The 17,474-nt window shown below is 43.2% G+C and overlaps 1 long non-coding RNA gene across 1 annotated transcript in view; it reads left to right on the forward strand.

Annotated features, from left to right (window-relative positions):
- Positions 1-17,474, forward strand: part of LOC124972379 (uncharacterized) — a 52,305-nt gene that overhangs the window by 822 nt on the left and 34,009 nt on the right. Inside the window, exons 2-5 of the long non-coding RNA XR_007106453.1 lie at positions 1,103-1,136; positions 1,968-2,121; positions 3,025-4,818; positions 17,313-17,393. This is a non-coding gene — a long non-coding RNA (uncharacterized LOC124972379). The remainder of the gene's footprint in view (positions 1-1,102; positions 1,137-1,967; positions 2,122-3,024; positions 4,819-17,312; positions 17,394-17,474) is intronic.

Genomic DNA, 17,474 nt, shown 5'->3' on the forward strand with positions numbered 1-17,474 from the left:
GTTCTCCGTGCTTCTTTTTTTTTGAAAATGGATGAGTAGGGTAGCAGAGATTCCTAACAACACAGCTTTTATGTTTGTTTATGTTTTCATAGCCTGATTTCTGCCAGAAAAAAAAGAAAAAACAGTGAAGTAGTAGTTTTAAACATTTCTTTGGAATTTGGATTGTTTTGACACTTCAACAGGAAGAAAGGAGAAAAAATAGATCGCATTGGATTAAAGTTAGATGACAGAGCAGCAGTCAGAAGAAAAATAAGAATGGCAAAGCTTATTAGGAAGTCCACAAGACAGGCCGTGTCCCAAGTTGAACATGTCTGCTGGTAGCATGTTTTGCAGTGGAAGGGAGAGAGTGGATTGAAGGCGGGGGTGGGGGGCATCAGCAGAGCACTGCGGCAAAGAGAGTGACTGACGCATCTAGGGACATGTGACTGTTCTCTGGTGTAGTGAAGAAAAATTTCCAGGACTCCATCTTGTATAAGAAATTCTATACATACTCACACACAAATAATGCTAAAATCTTGCTGTGGCGCATAGTGAGTTCATCTTGTGTAATCTTCCACTGGTTGACATTGGTGTTTGATCTTTACTGTATTGTCTTTGTTCCTAGACTTTTTTCTCTGCACTCTCAGAGCTTTTATATGCTTGTTAAAATGCTGTTTTTTGCCCTTTATTGTAGAAAATATTTTTGCAGAAAACTTGTAAAAATGCAAAGACTATAAAAATTACCCCAAATCCTATAACCCAGAGGTAACTTCTATTAACCTAATTACTATCAGTTTTCTCCAAGTATATGCAAATATATTCATAAAAATATATATTATATATAAGATGAAGATCATGTACATGCAGTTTATATTCTGCTTTATTCATTCATTAAATATATCTTGGGAACAATTGCCCATATTTTAAAATATCCCTCAAGAGTGTGATGTTGTTTGGAAGCATAATTTTGGATCATATAGGAATCTCACTAAATGTCCAATTGTATATATGTGTATTACAATATATACAATGTATATATGTGTATTATTTTGCTGTTATAAATAATTTAAGGAACATTTTTCCATATAAATGTCTGTGTGCTTTTCTGGTTTTCTTCCCCTAGGATAAATTCAGACGTGGAATTCCTGGATCAAATGGTATGAACCAGTTTAAGGTTTCTTCCCCTGACCCAAGACATACTACCTAATTTATTTATCATATGTGGCAAAAGTGTTATTTTACAGTCATTGTTTGCTCATTGATTCCTATCATTTATTGTGGTGGTGTTTTGGCATTTTGCAGCTTTATGATTTTAGAAATGTACATCTGTCAATTTTTGATTTTGTGAGTCATTTCCTGTGAAGCATTCACCTGTATACGTATCTACCTGTACTTTCCCCTAGAAACTGAATTTCTTCATTTTTTAATAATTAACTCTTTAATCCATCTAGAATTCATTTTGATAAATGGTATAAAGTAGGGTCTAATTTTGTTTCTTTTCCAAATAGGTCGCCAATTGTATCAGCATTATTTATTGAATAATCCAACCTTCTTCCACTGATTTGATATATCAACAGCTGTTCTCCCATTAGATAGGGTGTAGCTTTCCACAGGTCGGCCATTTTCTCTTTACCCAAGATGGTTACCATCCACAGTGTACTACCTTCTCGAAGCGCCTGGCAGCATCCTAAAGCATGTTTGTGCTTCTGCTTTTCAAGAGTCCTAGGCACAAGTAATTTAGGACAGTGGTTTTCAAATAGGATTTCTTGTTTATTTTAAATATTTAAAAATTTTATGTTTGTGACATGTTTTTTACATTAAAAATTGAGGAATCCAACTGTATAAAACTACTGCTCCAGATGTGCTATTCCCCTTGGACACAACTAATATCCCAGTTGTGTGTTTAAAAAGAAATACCTTGGTGGGGGTGAGGGGCATGGTAGTGCTACTTTTGTCTCCTCCTTTCAACCTCTTTTTCTACTTCTCAGGTACTCGGAGAGTTAAAGATGTCTGGATTCAGTGCCTGGAATTTTCTAGAATGGTATCAGAGGAAAAAGTAAGAAATGTATGAGGAGCAGAAATAACAATGCTCACCAGCCTGTTGCTGGCAGTAGTATGCTCTAGGGAGTCAAAGGATGGAGGGTGAGTTCTCATCCATGCTACCACTGTTACCATCTCTTCAAGGCAGGGAGGCACCCCAATAATCCACTTCTTTTCACTGCAGGTGAAGGCTCAAGACATAAAACATGGAGGCTTTTAGTAGAAGATGGGTTAAATATTGCTGTAGAAATATTTGACAGTTAAAAAAAAAATCAGCTGCTACCTCCTGCTGCATCCCCTGCCTCCAACATAGCCTTCTTTTTCTGTTGCCTTCTGGCCCTGGCCTCTAGACTTTACTGCCTGGAAGAAAGAGTGGGGTGAGTGGGAGGTTGCCTTGCCCACCTTTATGGCAAGGAACTTTGCCTCATAGACACAGCCTCAGTCATTTCCCGACTTGCCGCATTAGGCTGTGATTTGTTTATGACTGGTGGCTGGTTTCCCTGGCAACGGGAGCTCGCCAGGGCATGCGCATTCACTCCTCTGCAGTAGCAGAATGCGGCTGTGGGGCCAGGGGAGGGGTCTTAGGGGCAGCGACTGGTGAAGGAGTTATTCCGCAGACATGACGTCAGTTTTTCTGTGCTGAAGTGCCATCGTTATTGCGTACACAGAATTACATTAAAAAACAAAAAATCCTCAGAAAGCTTTGAGCCTCTCCCTTTTACTTCCTCCCAAATTAGCTGCGTTCAGAATTTTCACCAGTGACCACAAAGTCTCTCTAATATCCCCATGCCCTCAAGGCCCCAGGGGATCCGTATAGTGTGGGTACAAGAACAGACTGCCTGATTTCAAAGCTTGACCATTTGTTGGTTGTATGACCATGGGGCAGTTACTTAATCTTCCTGCCTTAGTTTTCCCAGAAGTAAAATGGGGATAATAATAGCGCCTTTAGGACAGTATCTGGTACACAGTAACCATTAAAAAAGTGCTGTCTGTTGTTATTCGTAGATATTAAGGGAGACTTATCTGGAAACAGACTTGTGCCTGCGTGTCCAACTATCCCTCTAATGCCTACAACTGGCCAAAGAGCACACATTCAGCCCTGCAGCATGCAGACTCCTCAGTAGCATCCAGACACACCCCGAGGCACAGCAGTAGAACCACAGTAGGAGGACTTGCCCCATAGCACAGGGACACTTTCCATTTCACTAGACTCTTCCAGAGGCACTCATGTTATCAATACAGAGACCCAACTAAGGGACACTGACCTGCCCACATGACAGACTTCTGCCACCGTTAAGACTCTACTCACGACACACAGACAATCCCAACACTAGAGACTGTCTCCACATCACTAGACCCTTCCCAGGGCACATAGACTCAACTCAAAGAACACAGATTCCCCTGCGACATACAGAGTCCCTTCATGATACACAGTTCTCCTGTGCATGACCCACTGACTGGCCCTCGCAAGGCCATGCAACTCTACCCCCAGCGTATGGGCTCTCCCCGCATCATGGAAACTCACCCCAGAACCGGACACTGCCCACAGCACACACAATCACTCCAGAGCCCACAGTCTCTCCACAGAATGCAGACTTCCCCTCAGAACACAAACTCATGACACAGTTCCAAGAGCCACCCCATGACATGAAAGATTCCTGTGGCAGAAAGCCTCACCCATGCACACATAACACAGACTGCCCCAAAAGGACACAGACTCATTGTACACTAAGCAGGCACTCCCTCAATTATGTGTGCTTCCCCCAGCAACACAGAATAAACCCATGTTGCAGGCTTCTCTCACTGTGCAGATGCTACAGTACACCTCGATGCACAGCATTGCGCCACAGCACACAAACGTGTTCTCCAGCGCACCCATGCATTCCATAACAGACGTGCCAACCATACAGCATCTGCACTTGCCTGATAGGCACTCATCTGCCCCACAACAAGGACCTCCCTCCACACTGAGTTACCACAAGACACACATTGTGGCCCTGTGCCACCAAAATGTGGCCTAGTTCCTCAACTACAGTGAGATACATGAACATACATCACAATGCACCATTTGCACCACAGCATGCAAACTGGACACTCGTGCCACAACGCCTCACCTTTCTCTAAAGCATTCAGGGCACCATCACAGGTGTGACCCATGGTACCGTCACTCTGCTCAGCCCACAGCACAGACGAAAAAACCTACACCACGCAGACACCTCCCCCAACACGATACCCCACCCCCATATACCTGCTGTACAGCTTCATGTCACAAACCATATTTCCTATAGTAGTTACACAGAATACATGGCCCCAAACACATGAAACCATTTGCCAGGTGACCCAGATTTACCACAGAGCACCCAGACTGGTTTCACTGCTCATACTAATGCCTACACAAACAAGACATGTACCACTGTGCTCTGCGGATCCCCCATCAATGTCCGTACTTGCCTCCTGGCTGACGCAGGCACTGCTGAGCACTGGGACCCACCCAAATGCACACACAAGCCCTTTGAGACCTACTTACCCCATTCCATGCTCGGTCACACATACTACACTCAGACCTGCCTTAAAATTCCCAGGCATGCCTGTAAACGCGTTTGCTTCACCATGCACTGTCACTCCAGAGTGCAAAACCCACAAGGCAGAAGCATTTCCCACTGCATACATACCTGGTACACATATCATGCCTCCTACAACAGGGATGCGACTTGTGTAATGGTTAAGAGCAAGGCCTGTGGACCCAGATCACCTGGGTTTGAATCCAGATCCCCATTCTTGCTAATTGTGTCACCATGGGTAAGTATATTTATTTGTTCTTTGATTACTTGTCTGTAAAACCAAGATAACAGTAATGCCTACTTCAAAGGTCGATTGTGAATAATAAATGAATGAAGATATGTTAAGTGCCTAGTCCAGTGCCTGGTACATAGGAACAGTTAGAGTTGTTACCTTATGTTATAGTCACTACCCCTTCCACCACCACCATCACTAGTAAAGCAAAAAGGGCCTACTCCAAATGGCTACCATCATCTGACAGTACAAACATTAACCACATAATACATAGACTAGCCCCGGAGCATCTAAAAACACTACAGCACGCAGATCACTCACCATAACATCCATACACCCTGTGGAACACAAGCAGAACCCTGAACCAGGAGCCACTCACAATGTCCAGAATTGCACTGAAATTTAGAAATTTGCCTTACCAGCACACAGGCTGACTGTACTATGCACACACACAGCTCATAGCATGTGCACACACAGCACTCAGCCTCACCTCACGGAGGCAAAGACCCCCAACATAGCACACCCCTAAACTCACAGTCATACCCTGTATCACACAAACACACTCTCCTGCTGCCAGCTTTTTGTCCCATAATGTGGATTCCCCGATTTTCACCAAATGTTCCTAAGTTCATACTCCTAAATTTACAGCATTGCATTATAACACAGAACCCAGTCCTGTAACACATTTACTTCCTCCAGTATCATGCTTGACACATGAATAACTGTACCCTACATGTACTAACTTGCCCATAAAGTCTGACACTACAAAACATACAACCACATGCCCCACACCATCCAAATCTGCCATGCTGTACCATGCAGAGATACCCCCAAGACACAAGCCCCTCCTAAGTGCACAGTATCACATCACAATGTATGCACGAACTCATCCCACAACTTACAGAATTGCACTGAAACACCTACGCTTGCACAAAGCAAAGCCAGGCAGGTGCAGTGCTCAGACTGGCACAAGGCACAGACTAGTCTCAACTCACCTTAAATCAACCTACATTATACAAAACTTGGCCCACAACACTTAGACTCTCTCTGTGGTGGAAAACTCATACTCAGAACTGAAGCTGCCTGGCTTCCAATCTCACATCATTACAAATTTTGTGACCTTGAAAACGTTTCTTGACCTCTTTGTGCCTTACTTTTTTCATCTATAAATTAGCGATAAGGGCACCTATGTCGTACAACTGTTAAGAGGAAGAAGTGAGTGAATGCCTATAAAGTGTTTAGCATGATACCTGATAAAGAATTAGCGTTATTGATGTTAGCTGATCTTCTTACTGCCATCCAAAGTGTTTAGCATGATACCTGATAAAGAATTAGCATTATTGATGTTAGCTGATCTTCTTACTGCCATCCTTCGTGCACATGGAGCTGGACCATAATGGTAAGACTCAATCTCAAACAACTGGAAACATCCTTCTGCATAGAGTGTTCCCCATAAATCCCAGAATCACATCAACTCATACTGTCACCCCTCTTTCCTGTTGACTGCACTTAGCCTATAGCACCTATGAGCATTTACCACACAGCCTCTGCACAACATCTAGGCTCATCACACAATTAGACACATACTACAGAGCACAAAGCCATATTACAGAAACTCATCCATGTAAAACTCATACCAGTTCAACAAAACACTCCACAATATACATGCTCACCCCAGAACACCATATTGGCTCCATGACACAAAGAATTCACTTTGAAATCCCTAGAAACAATCTACAGCACAACAACTTCTCCAAAACACAGAAGCATATCATAATACATAAACTTGGCTTCAATGAACACACCAGCTTCACAGCACAAGAAACCAGGATGTGTCCTCCGTCACAGATTCTCCCTGTAACATACATACTGGTTCAATCAAATACCATGTTACCTACCCAACACCAAGACTTGCCTTGTGAACACAGACATGTTCGACAATAAGCATTAAATATCTCCCAATGCACAGATTCGCCCCATAACACACAGACTTGCTCTGACACACACAGAAACCTACATGCCATCTAGGCTTGACTCACAACTACAGACTGACCCCACAGCATGCAGCAATAGCCTCGGAAAACAGTCTGTCCCTACCACACACAGACTGGCCACACAAAATACCTCCTTCCTGATACAACCTCCATCCCAGCAGCATGTCCCACAAAGGGTGTTTCACACACAGCAAAACATACTGCACAGATATGCTCTGCTACACGCAGGCTTACCGCAGACTGAGACTGGCCCTGGAGCAGTCGAATCCACTTTGCAATGTACAGACTTCTCCAAATGCCACACTAGCCCACCAATCAGTAGTCATGCCCCAAAAGGCATGGACAAACCATGAGCACCGGTGCATCTCACAACACGTGGGCATCCACAGACTCTACTCCCAGCACAGATGGGCTTCTTGGAATACTTCCTTGTCTGTACAAAACCTAGACTAGTGTAGAAGAAATGTCGAAAAACACACCCCACTTCCACCAACCTCGCCCCATGGCACCGAGACTCATCTGAAGCACACAGATTCATCCTTCCAGACACAAAATGGCCCACCATCACCCAGACTGGCTCCAGAACACCCAAACAGGAGCCATAGAATACACACATACCTTCAGATTCTTCCCACAAAATAATGACTGATCTCACAGAACACCTTCTTTCTCCACAACACCAACGCTGGCCTTCAAGCAGATAGAAATGATGAATGATATGCAGGCACTTTCTGTAATAACAGATATTACTTGCAATACAAAGACTTGCTGAGATACACTCACACATGCCCCTAGCCTAACAGAATCACCCCATGAGAACTGAACTCACGCTGTGACACCTAGGCCTTCCCCTAAGTACATGGATATATCCCATAATACATATAATCCTCAGGCAACATAGACTGGTCCTGAAAAACAGATTTTTTATTCCATAGCACCAAGACTTAGATGAGACCACATGGAAATGTTGAGCAAAATACATATAAAACCCCACAATGCTTAGACATGCCCAACCCCAGAGTCACTCCTTTACAGTCTCACTGCAGCACGCCATGCCGGGGACTTGCCTAAGACAGGCCAGCACGTGTGATCCAGACCTGTTCCACAAAACCTGAGTGCACTACGTCAACCAGACTTACCTCGGAGGAGCCAAGCTGGACCTATAACAACCTGACTTGTCCCATATCAACCAGACTGACATGGCAATATCTAGATTGTCCACAAAACACATAGAAAGACTCCCCACAGTGTTTGCTTGTCTCCACAATACTGAGACTTTCCTCACAGCACACAGAAATGCGGGAAAGATAAAACCTGCAACAATAGGACCTGCCCCCATAGCTCCCAGATTTCCACACCACCCACAATGACCCTAAATAAACCCAAAATACACCAACACAAGCACACGTGCCTTGCAATGCCAGTCTGTACCTCATGCCATGTGGCATGCTCCAGAATACACAGATTAAGACGTGCCTCAGCACACATAGGAATGTTGAATAACACAGAATCTCACACACCAAGCAAGGGATGTGTTCAACAACATTCAAACTTACCTCGTAAGACTCATATTGTACCTGTGACAACTAGATTCACCCCCAAACACCTGGACTGACTTCACCACACTCAGACTGGTCCCACATCGCATAATAATGGCCCACAGTCAAAAGAATCTTCCCATTCCATAGGCTGGCCATAAAAACACCCTATCCTTTTTGCCTTTGCTATATCAAGACTTGCCTCTCAGCCGCAGAAGGTGAACAAAACAGAACACCCACCAGTGCATGGGGTACCTCACAGTCCCCAGACTCACTGCACGACTGGCCCAGTAACACAGAGATAATCCCCATAGTACACATATATCCTCTGAAATCTATGAACTGTTTCCACAACATACACACCCCATAATGCCTCTTTTGCTACTACAACAGAAATGCTAGCTTCACAGAACTGAGAAATGCAATGAAAATCATCAGGCAGAACACTCATCATCCATATATATTACACAAGGACAGAACTTGTCTCAGGACACACAGCGCCAGACCAGCTACATAAAGTAACTTCTTACTTCTATGCTACCAAGCTGTGTTTCACAGCATAAGTCTGTGGTGCTGGAAAATACAGAGACAAAGCCCCTAACAGACATAAATGTCACTCGGTTCCACTCTACACATCCTGACTTGCCACAGAACAATCCATGCTCTCCCAACTCCCAAGGTCCCAGCTACCCAGATTGGACTCTTGGCACAAATTACATTCTCCATAACATACTCTCCCCACACACATCAGCCCTGCAAAGATCTTTCTTTTGCAATACATTTTCCTCTGATCTTACAACCTACAGAAACAAACCCACAATGCACATACATACTATATAACAACTTCTTGACTGTCAAACACAAAGACTTGCCTCACAACACACGGTAAGGATTGGAAACAGAAAAATCTCTCAATTCACAGATAGATGCCACTACTCACTTCATATTACAGTGTCACACAGCAAGATCCATACTGGCCCCGCAGTACACAGACATATCCCCCCACACATGGACATGCCTACAAAGACCCAGGCAGTCCCCATAACACACATATTAACCCAACAGAATGTTTTGGGACCTCCACAACAAGCAGTTTTGATTTATAGCACATGTAAATGCTGATGCAAATCAGCAAATCCTATACTGTCCATAAATGCTCCATTAGTTGAAAACTTGTTGGCACAATATCCACACTTGCCCCATGACATACAGACTTGGCTCATGAAGCCCTACTCACCCTGGATCACAGAGACTGACCTAACAGCACTGACACGTCCCCAAGACAAGCCCTGCCTTCATTACACCAAGGCTTACCTTGGAGAACACAGGAAGGATGGGCAGCCCATACAAGTCACACAAGAGACATGCCCACAGGACCCAGACTTGTTGCACAACACTCACACTGGGGCACTCCTACTCACCTGGTAGCACCGATTACTCCCCAACATACACACACAACCAGCGTAAACAAGCATTTCCTCCATAGCACCCAGACACGCCTTACAATGTAGAGACAACCCTCAGAACTGAGACCCTCCCCAAATGATTCAGAGAATTGCATAACACAGAGTTCTCCCTATTATGTCCAGACCATCCTCATAGCACCACAAATTGCATCAAAACACACACTCAATCCAAAATATATAACTTCTCCTACCACTCACTCCTCAAGATCTCTTACAATGATGTTGGTGCCTCAGAGGCACAGGATTGTACAGCAACTTACAGATGTTTCTCAGAACAGACAGTCATGGGGATAGACATATGGTATGCAGTTACATCCTCAAACACACAGACTGGCCTCCTAACCTGGCCAGTATAGTCTTGGCCAGCAGCTCTAAGACATACCACAGAAAACGGACTTGTCCCACCAACATATGGATTTTTCCTAGCTTCCAAATTTATTCTCCAATGCCCAGACTTTTGCTTCCATGCACAGTGTGAGCCTACAGTGCAGACTTCCCCAGTAAACAAAACAGTGTGAGCCTACAATGCAGACTTCCCCACAAAACAAATAATATGCTCACTTCTAGCATAGAAGTGAGAAGTTACTTTATGTTGCAATGCACCACAACCACCAGATATTACCCCAAACACAGACATGCTCCACAGTGTCAAGAAACACCCCACAGCTTCTGTAGGACCCCTACAGTTCTCAGACTCTCCCATTACTCCACACCAACCACAGAGTACCTGGACCAACCTAAGATGTCCCACATGCTTCATGACATAAGATGCCCAGTGTAGGCCATAGACTCCGATCATAATGTACAACTCCACTTCATGATGCAAAAATTCACAAAATGCGCAAACTCATCCTAGAATGCATCCTATTACCATAACACTTAGGTTTGCCTCAGAAATGAGTCTTGTACCAGAATACTACAGAAGGGCCTCCCAGTGCCTACAGTGAACTCATAATCAAAACACTCGCTCCACATTGCTTGGACTCAAATACCAGGCGGTGACCTACAACCTACAGATAAGTTCCGCGATGACAAAAAAATCTCTCTATAGTGCACAGCTTCACTCTAAAACCTCCAATTACCCCATTGTGGCAAGAACAGATCCCAAACATCCAGCCACACCCCCAAATTGTCTTGCCACACAATACTAAGACACATCTTAGGGTGCACAAACTAGCTCCACAGTAGGTAGATACAGCTTATGATAGGCAGATGTCCCCTGTGACAGGAAGACTTTCTCACAAACACTAAATTGCCTCAAAATGCCTACAATCACTCTGCAGTGCAAATACCCCTCAAAGAAAACACATACACACATACCCCCCAACACCCAGAATTACTCTAGGACTGATAGACTTGGCCTGCGGAATCAAGACCTACCCTATATTGTACAGATACTTTCCTCACCAGACATGTGTTTTACAGCCAGTTCTCACCCCATAAGCCACCTCAGCTGACCCCTAGATACAGTCTACAGTATACATCCTCACCTCAGCAGCACCTCAGCAAACTCTCCAATGAAAGGATGCATCCTGCACTGCACAACATACCTTGAAATTTTATGGATACTCCCCACAGTCCCTGAATTGCCATGGCATTTTGAGACTTCCGCCAAGTGCAGACTTGCTCCAAAACACCTAGAATTCAGTCATGGCATACAGACTCAACCCATATTAGATTCTCCCCACGACACACTACTATGCTCCACAACACTGACTCCTATGGCACCCAGAATCTGATCCCAAACTCACATCACCCCACAACATCCAAACATGACCCACAATACACAAAAATGTACGTGAAAACAATATGTAACAAGGCTCACAATGTACAGACTTGGCCCCAAACGCTCAGAGACACCCTGTGGTTCAAAAACCTGCCTTCAGAATAAACTGTCCCTCACTACAAAGACTCAACCAAGATACACTCAGTTACATAATGGTATACCTCACAACACACAGAGTCTTTTTTGGTGGGGGCAGCAGGGTATTGGGGATTGAACTCAGGGGTGCTTTACTTCTGAGCTACATCCCAGCCCTTTTTATTTTTTTATTTTGAGACAGGACCTTACTAAGTTGCTGAGGCTGGCCTTGAACTTGTGATCCTCCTGCCTCAGCCTCCCAAGTTGCTGGGATTACAGAACTGCACCACTGCACCTAGCTAGAATTGCATCTTAACGCAGACTGGACCTACAAGGCACAGAGTGGTCCCACAGTACAAACACAAGCTCCATCACATCCCAGGCTTGTGCCTAATGACCCAAACTTTCTTTGTAACAATAAAACATAACCCATACCACATCTGGAATTAGCCTATATCATACGTACTCACCCCATGATGCATAGAATTGGACCACAACCTCTGGAAGTACTATACTATGTACAGCCAGAACCTTGCACTGGAGGGATTTCACCCCTCAAAAATGTGGATTCCCCATAAAGCACAAACATACTTTAATTGCAAAAATAAGTAATATTATGCAGATTTACTATGGAATCTCTGAAATCAATCTATGAAGCATAGTCTTACCCTGTGACTTGAAGCCATTTCCTGCAATATACAGACTTCACTGTGTGAACCACAGTATCTAGACCTGCCCTGCAATGTGAGGACTGTTCACAATCCTAAACTCCCTAGGGTTGCACATGTGTGCATCCCAAATATTATAATAATAAAAATCATGGCACCCCAAATCACTCCCACAAACCACATTCACCCCAAATCAACTGCCCCAGAACTCACAGGCACAAGATTCATAGAGATAACCTACCACTGCTTCACCTCATGCCATCTGTGTTTGCCTCTTTGAATGCAGAAAACAGCAGCACAATGCACGCACACACTTCAAGCTGCCCACATACTTACCAGTAACGCTTAGAGCCACTTTCTTATCAGACTCACCCCCAAATGCGCAGAGTCAACCCCTAATGCAGAGACTTCCTTTTAACCAGAAAGATTATCTCCATCACAAGCAGATTGACCTCGCTAGACTCACCTTACCACATCTAGCTTTGCACCACGATATAAAGACATGCCATTTAACACAGAAATTAGCACCAGAGAATTCAGATTAGCCCCATAGTCTTCAGAGACTCAAACCCTAGACTACATCATGATGCAGAGAAGAGCTACCCACAGGGAGACATAACACACATCATACTCACCCGACAGCAAGTAGACTTACCCCACATTTTGTGACACCCAGACTTACTAGAGTGCTCAAAAGGCCAATCAATACCTAGGGAAGAGTGTGATGTGCATGTTCATGCTCCAACATTAATTCACTTCATGACACCAAACTCAGTCCTATATTGACTCCTAAATGACCAGCCATATTACTGCATAGGATCTGAACACGTGCTCACACAGAGCTTTGGCAAGCGATTTCACTTCCTTGAGTCTGTTTGCCCATTTGCCACCATGTATGAAATCTTTATGCTATTAAGGATTAATCGAGATTGTTTCAGGAAAGGACGAAGGTTCAGAACACAGCCTTTGCAGGCAGACACGCCTGCCTCCCATCCTGGCCCCACCGCTTCCCGGTGCTGGCAGCTGTTAGGTAGTTGGAATCATCCATAGTAGAATATGAGGACTGTGGGTTGGGTGAAGTCAGACCCGGTTTGACTTCAGTCTCTGCCACTTACTGGCCTTATGACCTCAGCTGAGGCGCTCTAATTCTCTGATTCTCAGTTCCTCATTTGCAGACAGGATGATGCTGGTTCCCGCCTCCTAGACTGTCATCTAGGTTAAATAACACCTGGCAGCTTAATCTTAATTTTCAGTCAAAGGACAGTAGAGTGGGGAGGGCAGAAGCAGTAACTTCGGAGCCCTTTTAACAGGCAAGCCCCGCAAAGCAGGAGGTAGCGTGTAGGCCCTGCCTACTGCCCAAGGCGAGGAAGAAGCCAGGTGCGTGCTGGCGTCTTCACCAGAAGTGCCCCGACAGCAATTTCAATATCTGGGCAGCTACTTGTTTTTTGTCTTTAGATAATAAAAATCTTGTATTATTAGATTAGTCACTATATTCAATAATTAGTGTTTTTCAGAGGAGGCTGTATTTTTATTTTGCTGATTATGTCAAGAAAAGGAAGAAATATTTGAGCCCCTTCTGCTGGTTATACTCTAGAAAAACAGGTACATAAATGACCAGAACAGTCTTCTTGGAAGAAGGTACCCCCATCCACTCATATTCATTCATCATAGACAAGTACATATACCCTAGAAAATACACACACACACACACACACACACACACACCACACCAGTAGTACCACAGATGTTTACACTGACACGTCTACACAAAGACAAACAAACAATCTTAACCCCATATACCATGCATTCACACAGCTACAACCAAAAGACATGTTTACGCAAATATGAACATAAAATCCAGAGTACCAACAGGGGACATGTGAGGTACACGAGATACGCATGTGTAATACAGAGATACACAGAGTCCCATAATGTCTTATGTAGGCATATAGCAATGTGTAGTCTGTATACACCAGACTCACACAGACACAGGGAAGCTCACAGAGACCAATGTATGCAGACTTAGGCATCCAGAGGATGTGTTTGCTTACTCCTGATCTCTAAGATGAAAAAACATGTGCACACAAAACACATAAAAACATGTTGATACACCTTGAGGCACGAAGCAGATACATTCTCAGAAACTCCCAAAGGTTTACATGGAAATGTGGACAAGCACACCTGAACCCACATGGGCACGTATGTATTTGTGCGTGTGCACACATACCTGTAGGCAGATGCATAGAGTCATTCATATGTAGATACAGGTATATGTGTCTCTACTGATACACAGAGACATTTATATAAACACTGATGCATAAGTGATACAGATGGGGACTAATACAGTTTTAAATATGTACATGCACATATGCTCACAGTCACATAGATATACACAGAGATATAACTTATTACACATGCATAAGCATACTCATTCCCACATACATAACACAAGGGTTTATGTTCACTGTTAAACATATGAATACACACATGCGCATGGAGACATGTGCATGCACACACAGACACAAAACAAACTGATGAAGAGATCTGTCCGTTCACACACAGACATAGTGGCATATACATATGAGCATACACATCTATGCTTAGATAAAGAGAGGGACGTTTAGCATAATCGCATATATATGCAGATCCTTGCTCACAGAATCATCCACTTCTACATAGAGAAACAGACCCAAAGACACACACAAAGATATACATAGGCAAACACATATATATTGTCACACTTACTCACTCAGATACACAAGAGGAGAATGCCAAGTTATGTGACTGTCTAGAGAGACAGATATATTCACAGAGGCACAGGCATGTGCACAGAGACAAGACACGTACACATACCTGTACCCATGCATACTCACTTGGAGGTGGACACAGAGACTTGTACAGATGCATCAGAATCATACGGATTTTTTAATATGCAGACTACCACATGGATGCACACACACACATGGAGACACATAAATATTTACTATATAAATATACACAGAGACACATGCGAGTCTGTTGGCCTGCGCTCAAAGGTGCGGAAGCATGTGCACCCACAGTGAAAAAGCTCAACATACATTCACAGACACGTACTGGTTCACACTTGTGTGTATCTCATACATACACATGCAAATGTAGATGGGCATACATAACAGAGGCATGCACAAATAAACCCCAGGGCAGAGAGCTATGTATGTACCACAGATCACAATTCCCACATGCACTGAGTCCTCACATGCACAGCAATATGCTAACTACACATAGATGCACTCATTCAGAGACTCTCGGAAGACATTAATTTGCATGCAGACAGATTTATATTCAAACACACACCCCCTTGGAGATAGCAGATGGTCACACAGGCATACACACACAAACAGGTGGATGAACACGTGGATGAACACCAAAGCTTACACATGTGAATATAGATGCTCCCAGACATAAAGAGAATTACAGGCAAGAATATAAAGGTAAAGATGTGGAGACTCACGCCCAGACATACACATTATGTACACACAGATACATAGACACACAGAGACTCACACAGATGAATATTTGCAGCCATTTAATGGGGATCAAACATGTCTACACAGATACAGATGCCATCTTACATGTGGGGATTCAGCACTAGATAAATATAGGTACAGCCCTACAGATTTACATATGTACTCACCCTCTTACATAGTGATGCATTCAAAACCTCTTGCAGACATATGCACACAGAGCTCTGTAAATACACTTGCATATAGACACTCAGATGCACATGCAGATGTATACTCACATGCCATGCCTTCTCTCAGAAAGACCAGGGTAGATCACATTCTCAGCACAGAAGAGACATACATATATGTCTGTACATAATGCATACCTAAACACATTTGAAAGTGTGCACATACAAACATCCATACATACAGGCATACACATTCACATGCCAACATACACACAGACACACAGTCATACACAATGATCCATAGATCTACTCGTATGCTTTAATGGTACACAAGTTCTAAATGCATGTTAAATATATGAAAGCACACCTAGATTTACATGTGCCAGCATAGGTATATAGGTGCTCAAAACAGAAACACAGACTTACATGTACAGACACATGCAGATTTATACTTATGAAAACACAAATATCCAATCACATGGAAGAAGACACAAATATTTTTTAAAGGAAGCTGTGACTTTTAATGAGTGTTTGTCTTAGGATCTTAAAGAGAAACGGAAAATTGTCAAGCCCCCTAAGCTGACTACACTGTATAAAAGTAGATCAGAAAGATTGAGTGCATGAGTGTTGCACACACACCCACATGCACATGCATAGGTAGTTCCACGTAAACAGAATGAGAGATCACATGGAAGCACAGAAATATCAACCAGTACATAGCCAAATACAGAAAGATAAGTTCACACACATACATGCACAAACAGTGCTGAAATGTCACACTTTTAATTTAATACTTAAATACATAGCTATTAAATGCAAAACATTTTCATCCCAGTACTGTCACTTACTGCCTCATTGATTTGGGGTCATTTTATTGCTTTCTCACAGGTAAATAGGGATAATCTTGGCACCTATCATTCAGAGTTGTTTGAAGTTTCAGTGAAATAAAGACATTGGCCTTACTACTCGGAATGCCACAGGTGTCGCCGCTGCTGCTATTTTTTATTTTGCTGGAGCCAAACTGCTTATCTAGATAGAATTTGATTTTTATGGTCAAACTGCATGATTTTATTATATTGTTTTTTAAATTAACTTTATTTGTAAATGTTCTAATAAAGAATAATTTTTAATGTATTAGTAAAGAATACATTATATTCACAAACAAGATCATTTCTGAAATTCTCAAAGGTGATAAGGGTTTCTTACTATCCCTTGGAAAATGGAAAGACATGAAACAATTATTTCCTGTTCCTATTATTTATTGTTGTTATTACCGTCTTTAGCATTCTTTTCCTTCTTGCAGAAGCGGGAAGATTGAGAGAGCAGAGTGGGAGACAGGGGGCTTTGTGCCCAGTGCACACTTGCCACCTAGTGACCATATCGAGTAAGTACACTATTTGTTTGTTGCTCTGAACTGTCAAAGGTTATGTAACCATTCTGGTGGATAAGCAGGATACATCACATT

Source organism: Sciurus carolinensis, chromosome X (assembly GCF_902686445.1).
Source record: "Sciurus carolinensis chromosome X, mSciCar1.2, whole genome shotgun sequence".
NCBI classification, from domain to species: Eukaryota; Metazoa; Chordata; class Mammalia; order Rodentia; family Sciuridae; genus Sciurus; species Sciurus carolinensis.